The following is an 8,887-nucleotide window of genomic DNA, read 5'->3' as shown; positions in this document are numbered from 1 at the left end:
CACCACCAGGGACCATTCAAGCCAAGGGTCTGCAAACCGTCGCCAGACGGGTTCCTTAAGCTTCTTTCACAGTATAAGTCGCTCCATTTATTCAGACCTTGTTGCGCTCTCCCGGGGACACGCGATGATATCGCTCCTCGGAGGGCAACGATCATCGTCACCATCATCACGACCGCCGGCTGCCGTCCCCATGTCACCCCTCCCCTGTCCCCAGGACCCGACGGGCAGGCAGGCATCCCCAGCAGCACCCGAGAGGCTCAGCTTGGGGTCTCGCGGTACAGGGTCCGGCCGAGGCTCAGGCCAGGTGTGTGTGGTGACAGCGGCCACGTTCTCAGCCCCCGTGTCCCCGTTCCTGGGCAGCTGGCACCTGCCTTCCTGAGGTTCTCTTGAGGGACCTCGTGCCTGTTTTGCCCAGCGGTGGCCCCTCAGAAAACAAGAATGACCCCTCAGTGCAGAGGTCACGGCCGGCAGGCAGACGGCTCCCTGGGTCCCGTCCTCAGCCAGGTTCCCACAGAGCCCCCGTCCTGCTGAGATCTGCACCCTCTGTGCTGCGAGGGTCCCCACCAGCCCCACGTGGGTCCCCGTGGCCTCAGAGCTGCCCCCACACGCTGTCACGTCCCCCGTCCTGCTGAGAGCAGGGCTGGCTCATGTTGCACCGGCCCGGGGTGTGAGCTCAGTAAACTTTGCTGAGTGGGGGCTGGGGAGGTGACAGGGGACGCCGGGGCACAGAGCAAAGGCGGGAGACGGGCAGACCTGGGCCGTGTGTGCTGGGAGCTGCAGGCATGGCGGTTCCTGGGGCAAGCGCACCTGGGGGTGGGCTGAGCAGTGCCCCCAGCCCGTCCTCAGTCCCCGGGACCGGAGAAAGCCACCTTCCAGGGACAGAGGCACTTTGTGGGTGTGACAGAGTCAGGGACCTGGAGGTGGGGGGGGCCCTCCTGGTTATCTGGGCGGTGACCTTGAGGGTCCTCAAGAGAGGGAAACGGAGCCAGACGCTGCCTCTGTGGGGGGAGAGGCCGGGACACGCAGCTCTCAAGTGGGGAGAGGCTGGGAATGAGCTTCTCCCTGAGCCTCCAGGGGGCGTGGCCCGGGGCGTGGCTGGGGGCGTGGCCTGGGGCGTGGCCTGGGGCTGTCCGGACCTGCCCAGCGAAGCCCACGTGTGCTCCCCTGTCCAGAGCCTTGGCGGTGAGTCGGTGAGTCGGTGAGTCCTGCCGGTTTACGCGGGCGGGTCCACGGTGCTCAGGCTGCTTGTGCGGGCGGGTGAGGGTGAGGCGGCCGCGGGCCAGACCTGGGGGCGCTCTTGGAGGCTGCACGGGGGGTGGGGGGGGGGACTGGACGGTTCGCCGGCGGGGTCACTGACGCGCCCACCGCCCCAGCCCCGGGTCAGGCAGCCTCGTGTGAGGGGGGACGGTGGTTGCCACGCTGAGGCCCCGGGGCCATTGCGGGAGGGACACAGGGAAAGCGGGAAGCTCAGGGCCGAGTGGACACAGCCACATCCCAGGTGGGGGAGCCCACTGAAGCCGGAGGGGGGCGCGGGGAGGAGTCTGGGGTGCCGAGGCCAGGGAGGGACACGTCCAGGTGGGAACGTCCCGGACCCAGGGAGGAGTCCGAGCCGGCAGGAGGCGGGTCGCAGGGTGGAGGCCTGGGCTGGGGCGAGCCCGGTGAGGGGCCAAGTGCGAAGGCGCTTCTGAGCTCGCGGGGCAGCGCAAGCCACGTTTCTGGTGAGCACAGACCGGGGTGCCCCTCATGGCGGAACGTTCTCCGGCGGCTTCTGAGGGGCCGGCAGGGGCGTCAGGCTGCCTGGCCCCATCCCGTTGTGCCGCCCTCCACTTACCTGGCCTTGAAAAGGCCTCTCTGCGCCTTGGTTCCCTTCAGAGAACACGGGGACGGGGACAGCGCCCACCTCTCGGAGGCCCAGGCCAGTCCCCCGGGGACAGCCCTGTGCTCCGTGCTCTCTTTAGCGTCGGCCACGGCTGCTGGCAAGGGAAACAGGCTTGGTGTGGTCCCAGCGTGGCTGTTTCTCAGACATCACCGCGTGGGGCTGGGGCCTGAAGCCTCTCGGGCCACCGCCCGTGGGTCAGCAGGGCCACCGTCAGGAGTGCCCGTCCCTGTGCGGGACCGGCTGCGAAGGGCACAGAGACCCTTCCTACCCCCGGCGGGGGTGGGGCGGGATGCCACAGGGGAGAGGCAAGATCGCCGGGCCAGGTCACCGGGAGCGGAGTTCCAGAGAGTCCAGGAAAGAAGGACAGGCTAGGCTGGCCCTTTCCAGGGTGTGTGGGATCGGACGAGACAGGAGCAGGGAGGGCATCTGGGGAGGAGGGGCTGGACACGGTGGGGAGCACCGTGACACCGCTCCGCCCTCGTGTCTGCAGGCCCCCCGGGGGCACGGATGTCCGGGGTCCCCAGAATCCCGCAGACAGTGCACACAGAGCGCAGCCCAGGCCTGGGGATGGTGCGTGAGGCAGCCCCAGCTCCCACGACCGGGTGTTGGTCCCCAGAAAGTGTGTCCCTGCCCCAGGGCTGGAGCCTGTGACTGCGACCTTACATGTGGTCATTAGATGGTAAACGATGCAGTCAAGTTAAGCATTTGGGGAGACAGCCTTCGTCCGGGTCACCCGGATGGGCCCTGTTCTGATGGCAGGTGTGCTCCTAAGACAGTGGCAGAGGGAGACTGGGCACACACGCGAGGCCTGGCGAGCACGCAGCCCCGGGAGCTGCAGGAGGCAGGGAGGACCCTCCCCGGAGCCCCTGGCGGGAGCACAGCCCCACAAAACCTTGATTGCAGACGTCTGCTCCCCACGGAGATGGATTCTGTTGTGTCGGGTCACCCACTTTGCACCCGCGGTCCTGGACACGCCAGCCTGGGCCCTGGTCTCTGGGAGGACCCGGGACCTCGCAGACGGGTGAAGGCCGAGACCCAGAGAGAAGCAGGCAGCAGAAGCCTTCCCGGGTCATCGAGGACCGTCCTCACCCACCCTGTGGGGCTCTCACAGAAGCTCCAGGGCTGAGGGACCCTGGACCTCTGGATTCCAGAGGGTCAAGGGGGCCTGACTGTCAGACACGATCCATGGGTGCAGACAGCGGGCGGGACAGGGGTCAGGGAGTGCGGAGGCCGAGGCCAGTGGAGGTCCCGGGGAGGCTCTGGTCTGCAGCTCACCCCGGAGGCCGGCAAGCCGCGCCCACCAGAGTTGGTAAGGGGGTGCCCCCAGCAGCTCCCAGGACACCCCGTCCTCTGTGTTCCAGGGCACGTGCCTCGAGGCTCCCGGAGAAGTGCATGCTCCCCACAAGGCTGCAGGCTCCAGCGGGGACTCGGGTGAAGACACCCCGAGTGTCCTGGGCTGTAAATAAATGACGGAAGCCTGGGGACTCATAACCAAAGAGACGTACTGTCCCCTGGTCTGCAGCCGGAGCCTGAAATCGAGGTGTGTGCGGGGCCGCGCTCGCTCCGGAGGCTCCACGGGGGCTCCTCCCGAATTCCCGGGGGCTCCGGGGTCCCCGGTGTCTGCCTCCATGTTCACTGGCCTCTCCGTGTCTCTATGTCTTGTCCTAAGTCACCAGTCACTGCTGCGACCCCACGCTGACCTGAGAGCATCTGCAAAGCCTTTTCGTACCAACGAGGCCGAGTCCCGGGTCTCGGGACACAGAGTCTTTGGAGGACACAAGTCCACTCGCTGCCCACGCTGGCAAAGGGCCAGGCCTCTGACTACCGCCGCCTCCCCCGGCCCAGCTGCCTGGTGTGTGACCGGGGCGAGGCGCGCGCCCCTGCGCCTACCTTCTCCCCGAAAGAGGGGCGACACGGGGAGCCCTCCGTGGACCGTGGTGCCTGCGCCCGGGGCCGGCCGGCAGCTCTGAATCGTCAGCGGACACCCAGGTCGGGAGTTTCAGGAACTCTCCGCTGTTGCCGGATGCCGACGCTCACGGCCCGGCAGTGGAAGCCACCCTCACGGTGAACAGAGTGCGCGGGCGGGCGGTTTCTGGGGCGCAGCTGGTCCCCGTTTGCGTCTCTCCGACCAAAGCGCGGAGCTTTCTTAAAGTCGGAGACGTGCCCGCCCGCCCATCCGCACCGGGGGCTCTGTCTCCCGGACAGACGTCCACGGAGCCCACGCGCACAGGGTTGCGCGAGGACCACGGGCGCGCGGCCAAACGAGAGGGGGGAGGGAAGCAAGCGTCAAAGCCACGGAGGCACGGGTCACGGGGGGCCTGCGGCTCCCACGCGAAGACGCGGCGGCGCTCGGCGGTCCTCACGCGGGTGACCGGGGCCGGGGCTCGCCCTGCGCTGGAGGACACGTGACGGAAATGAGCCACCACGTGCATGAACGCGGCCGCTTAACTTCACACGGAGGGACCATTTTAAATGAATTTAAAACAGTAATTTGTACATCATTAGCGGCTAAATCCTCAGATTGAAAATGACATTAACCCGCGTCTGTAAACAGATGGTCGGTAATCTCGATATTATTGTTCATACCGCGATCGGTTAGCTATTTCTTAACGGGTGCCGTGTGCGCGCGCTGCTCGGGCGGGGTGTCGGCGCGGGGGGTCCGCGCTCAGCGGGGGCTGTGCGGGGGCGCGGGCGGCGGGGAGGGGCGCGGACCCCAGGCCCGGCTCGCCCCGAGGGAGGGGAGCACTTTCCTCCGCACACCCCTTCGGGGAGCCCCCGCTCGCTGTGCCCCAAGAACGAGGTGTCTGAGGGTGTGGACCCGCTGCCGCCTCCCCTGCACGGAGGGAAGGGCTGTTTTTCCGCGGAGAAGAGGGGCTGGTGGCCCGCTCTCACCACGTCCCCTGCAGGCTGGTCCCGGGGCAGCCGTGTGTCAGACGAGATCAAGCAGCGTCGTCTTGGGTTTGTGGAGCTGACGTGGGTAAGCGTTTTCCTGGTGTTACCTGTGCTATGCGTGCGTGTGCAATTCCCATCACACGTGCGTGCACACACCATCCGTGTATTTACACATGCGTGGCATCCAGCGCAAGGCCTGATGGGGCACCAGACCCCCCTCATCCAGGGCCCTTGGGCTTCTGTGCCACCGCCGGCCCCGGGACCGCATTCTGGTCCCGCCACCGCCTCAGTTCCGCGGCCCTGGCCCTGCTGTGGGAAGGTGACGCCCTCCGCTGCTGGCGGTCTCGCTCTGTGCGCGATGGCGACCCAGACGCTGGACCCCGCCGTCCGTGTACCCGCGTCTGAAGAGCCCGCCGCTTCTCCAGATTCTCCGGACCCGAGCAGGGCCCAGAGGGTCGGTAGGAACCGGGCATCGGCCTCCCAACGGGCTCCCCACGCGGCTCGGCCTGTCCCGCCCGAGGCTCGCGCTCACACGCGCGCACGGCGCTGTGTCCCGGCCGCGGTGCAGCCGGGCGGCTAACGGAGCGCCTGCGGGAACGGGTGTAGACTGCCCCAGTGCAGGGTCACCCGCCCGCCCGATCCGTGGACCGTCTCGCGGGGCCGCGGCGGCTCCCTCAGCCGCTCACACGTCCCACTTAGAGATGTGGCTTCTTCTGTTTCCTCTCCCTTCACTTCCTAGACGCTCGAGACCGCTGTCCGTCTTTGTCTCGTTCTGCCCGACGATCACGATCACGGGGGACCGTCTGATAAGTAAATGCTCGCGTCCCCGTCCCGCAAGAAGAGAGGCATGGCTGTCCCCCTCCATCACCGACGGGGACGCAGAGGCACAGAGAGGCCAAGCGTCCTACCCAGTGCCACACAGGAGGGAGGGGCCGAGGCTCTGCTGCGCGGGGACGGGGACGGGGACGGGGAGGGGACACGACTGTGCCCTCTGACACCCCCGGGGACTCGGGGGCCTGGCAGGGAGCGTCCTGCAGGCTCCCCCTGAGAACCCCGCGCCCCCAGCGGTTCAGGCGACCCCTCCGCTCTTTCAGCTCCGCGGGAATGGAGGTGGCACACGCCCCCGAGCGCATGTGGCCGCGTCCCTCTGCTGGCGGGCCTCGTGACGTGCGCCCTGCCCGGGGGACTACAGGCTCCTGAGGGCCAAGCCCACCTGGATCTCCCCACTCCTGCCCCTTCCCCATACGGAGCAGAGAGAGCAGGGGCGCCTGGGGGCTCAGCATTGGTCTCGCCGCCCTGCACCCAGAACCTGGTGCCTAGTACCAAGTACCCAGTACCCACTGCCCAATATTCACTACCTAGTACCAATGCCCGGGTCTAGCGCCCAGTACCCGGTACCCGGTAACCCAGCACCAATGCCCAGTACCTGGTACCTGGTACCTGAGGCTTGGTGCCCACCACACAGTACTCAGTGCCACTGCCCATGCCTGGTGCTCAATACCTAGGACCTGGTGCCTACAACCCAATGCCAATGCCTAGTACCCAGTGCCCAGTGCCTGGTACTCAGTACCTGATGCCTGCTACCCAGTGCCTGGTGCCCGGCACTCAGTGCCCAGTACCAGCACCTGGGTTGGTCTTGCCCAGGCCCAGCATTAGGCTTTCCACCTCCACACCAGGGCTGCCCCGAGCTCCTGGATGGCCTCCCGCCACACACACACCAGCCTCCTGGTGCTCAGACATCTGCTCTCTGGTCAACTGCCTCTTTAGGGGCCTGGACCTGGCCCAGGGCCACCGGTTCCAGCCCACCCCCCCGGACGCCCTCTGCCTGGAGCCCCCGACTGCTGCTGTGCTCAGCAGAGTGGCACCCCCGTTGACCCAGGAGGGGGTGCTCCAAAGGCCCTGCTCCCTTGAGCCTTGGGGGGCTGGACCCCTAACTTACCCCTGAGTCAAACGATTCTGACAGATCTGTCCCCAGACTTCCCCCATGATGGCACGCAGCCAAGTGTCCCCCGAGGGAGCATCAGACACGCCCACACGCCCTCACCCGGCACTGGGGGGCCCGAGGTTCCCACCCGGATGGGCTCAGGGGGCGAGCCGGCCACAGAGAAAGTGAGGAGACGGATGATCCTGTGCCCCGGACGTCCCGGCTGGAAACCAAGTAAAAGTACCTCACGCACAACCCGGAGGGAAACACACACCAACCGTGACGTCACCTGCAGAAGGGAGGGAGCCCGGTGTGCATGGATGTGCTTTCAGCCCGGATCCACCTGTGTTGAGGGCCCAGACCCCCTTAGGAAGGGGCACAGAGTCAGTCTGCATACGGGGGTGGCTGTCTCCCCCTCCCCATATCTGCCAGGGCCACCAGGGCACGTGGCACCAGCCTTTCTTGGGTCCAAATAAAGCGGCCACCATGAATCTGTCTCCAGCAGCGTCTGTGGGAGAGGCTGGGGGCCTCGGAGATGAGTTCTTCAAGGTCCCTTGTGGACATCCGGCCAGCGTGCTCACCCCCGTGCTCCACGGAGGCTGGCTGGGGACACCCCGGGCCCCCCTCCCATCCTTCTGTCCCCACTCCAGTGCTCCAGACTCGTGCTGCACCTTTAAAGGCCACCATCTGGAAATCCTCGATAATTCTTCTTTCCAAAGAGACCTCACCTCTAGATTGATTTTTTAGGAGCTCTGGCTTTTTTTCCCCCCCAAATTGAAAACGGTTTTACACAATTGACAGATTACAAAAATAGGTCTATCAAAGTGATTTTTCTTTTCAGGGGAAAAGCTGTCCCCACGCCAACGTGCACGTTGCTGTGCCCGCCATGTAGAGGGGCCAGGAGGGAATGTTCCTTGTGCAGGATGGAACGGAGCACCCTTACTCTCCAAAGCGGGAGCTCGACAGGCACCTGGGGGAAGGCTCTGAGGGTAGGAGTGCGGGGGCCTCACCGACAGACCCGCTCCGGCTCCTGGGGGACACCACCTCCTGGGTGGGCTGGAACCCAGCACGAGCTTCCAAAAAGGGGGGAGGAGGGCCTGTCTCCTGTGGGGACAGGGGCATCTCCGTGTGGCCGGGCTCTCTGGGGCAGGTGGGGGGCAAACAGGGTTCCCCGAGGCAGGGTCATCTGCCCACAGTCACAACCCAGGCTGCAGTGGAACCAGGACCGGTCCCCTGGGAGGTCCGGCTGATGCAAAAGCCACACCCTCTCTCCAGGGCACAGACAGAAACTTTCTGGAGCACCCAGCCCCAGCCGGGGAAGTGAGCCTACAGCAGCTTCCTTTCCCGGATCAGCAGAGCATACGCCAGATAGAAATCGCTCCCTGAGCGCACGGCCCGCCCGGGGCAAAGTTGACTTCGTGATTAGATAAATTATAAAGCATCCAGTTTATCTGCGCATCTCTCTAATTAGCCTTCCCTGGCCGGTATCTGCCGCGGATGCTTGGATCCCGCACCTTTAATAAATGGAGGGGTTGCTGCCTCCCTAATCTCCAGCAGCGGGGAGATAACAGATTCACCCTGTTTACTCAGGATTATGGCCGGCTTTGCCCTTGAGCTGGGAGTCATTGTTTTCTGAGCCGACTTTGAATTGGAAACCTTGTTGTCTTTCAAAGAAACTGGCGCGGGAAGATGTAGCCAGGCACAAACAACACTCCGCCGACCGACCGAAGGACCCGGATAAATCAGAAGCCGCCTTATTGTAAGAAAATAACTAATTTCCAAACGTGGCTGCATCCAGAGAGCGAGCCAGAGGCAGTGATGTTTGCTAATCTCCCGGAGCCGCGCTGATCTCGATAATGCATGCCTTAGCAATAATTAGATGCTTAGTAGGCTAATTATTTTGTGAATAAAATCAAACATAATCAAGCAATTAAATAGCAGAGAATGTCGAAAGTCCTGTCCTGAACCCTGGTCAGAGTCCCATTCGACAGGGGACTGTGTGAACACAGGTGGAGTCTCCCTGCACAGCCTGGCACGGTGGGGCCTCGAGCTTGGGGGCACTCCTGGAGGGCAGGCTCGGGGACCGCCGTGTCCTTGGGGAAACGTGGGTTCCCAGCCCAGAGGCTTGGGGAGGGCAGCCTGGGCAGGGGGAGTCAGTCAGTGCCCCGGCGGCAGCCGAAAGGGGACAGCCC

The 8,887-nt window shown here is 65.0% G+C and overlaps 1 long non-coding RNA gene across 1 annotated transcript; it reads left to right on the top strand.

Annotated features, from left to right (window-relative positions):
- The first annotated feature begins 1,391 nt into the window (after window positions 1-1,391).
- Window positions 1,392-7,186, top strand: LOC123591488. Its single transcript, XR_006709377.1, has 2 exons — window positions 1,392-3,419; window positions 3,549-7,186. It is a non-coding gene; the product is annotated as an uncharacterized LOC123591488 (long non-coding RNA).
- Window positions 7,187-8,887: the final 1,701 nt, after the last annotated feature.

The sequence above is a fragment of the Leopardus geoffroyi genome, chromosome B4, assembly GCF_018350155.1.
Source record: "Leopardus geoffroyi isolate Oge1 chromosome B4, O.geoffroyi_Oge1_pat1.0, whole genome shotgun sequence".
Lineage (NCBI taxonomy): Eukaryota > Metazoa > Chordata > Mammalia > Carnivora > Felidae > Leopardus > Leopardus geoffroyi.
Note: the sequence above shows the minus strand (reverse complement) of the source record. Positions and strands in the feature narration are given on the sequence as shown.